We start from the raw sequence: 1,105 nt of genomic DNA, 5'->3' as shown, positions 1-1,105 counted from the left end.
ATTGGGAGAGGGGAAGGGGGTCTAAAATTTAAGTGTCCTCGTGGTTTATTCATAGCTCCACTATTGTTTTTTTTTCAACTTATCACAAAAGATGTAAACTTTGCATTTTTTTAAGTTTCAAATTGAAGATGTTGACCATGAACAGAGATGTAGAATATAAGCTTTGAAGAAATCAATGATCACTTCAGAAAACATAATCTTAGAAACACAGCAAAAAATCCGATGGTAAAATCGCATGCAAAAGCATGCACATCACCTTTGTGAGAAAAAGCATGTAATATTGTATGAGAAAACGTGTACACAAAAAGCATGTACCGAAGAAAAAAAATCAGGTCTGCTCACCCCAAAACTAACATCCATCCGACGAGAGTCATATTCAGATTACCAAGTCCGCGCCCCAACCCACTCGGCTATCTCGCCGCTATGAAAATAGTCGGATCAATGTCAATCTAACAGTAGGTTTTCCGTATGTCGTATACTGTGTAAACTGCATACGATGAATGGGGAACCTACAGCTATATCGTTGAAGATCCAATTATTTTCATAGCGGCGAGATAGCCGAGTGGGTTGGGGCGCGGACTTGGTAATCTGAATATGACTCTCGTCGGATGGATGTTAGTTTTGGGGTGAGCAGACCTGATTTTTTTTCTTCGGTACATGCTTTTTGTGTACATGTTTTCTCATACAATATTACATGCTTTTTCTCACAAAGGTGATGTGCATGCTTTTGCATGCGATTTTACACAGATTTTTTTTGCTGTGAACATTTGAAGTTTTTCAAGAAAGACCATTTTGATTAGCAAACTTCGATCCTTCTCTCAAAAATGTATCACAATGCACCGTTCCGCGGCGCGGGAATTCACCGAGCAGACCCTCGTGGTGAACCACACAACCATCCACCTCACCCCAAAACACACACCCACTATCCATCCCTCTTGATTAACCACACTTTTGCGGCTTCACGTGTTCGTACTCTCGTGCACGCATGACTGGGTCCTTCCACTATTGCAACTCCTGGTTTGAACTCGGCAGTTGTCGTTTGTCCAGCATGTGAGAGACAGGTCTCCAAGAAGCGTAGTCATCACCACTCTAGTTGAACCAGGCA

This window comes from Culex pipiens, chromosome 2 (assembly GCF_016801865.2).
Source record: "Culex pipiens pallens isolate TS chromosome 2, TS_CPP_V2, whole genome shotgun sequence".
NCBI lineage: Eukaryota > Metazoa > Arthropoda > Insecta > Diptera > Culicidae > Culex > Culex pipiens.
Note: the sequence above shows the minus strand (reverse complement) of the source record.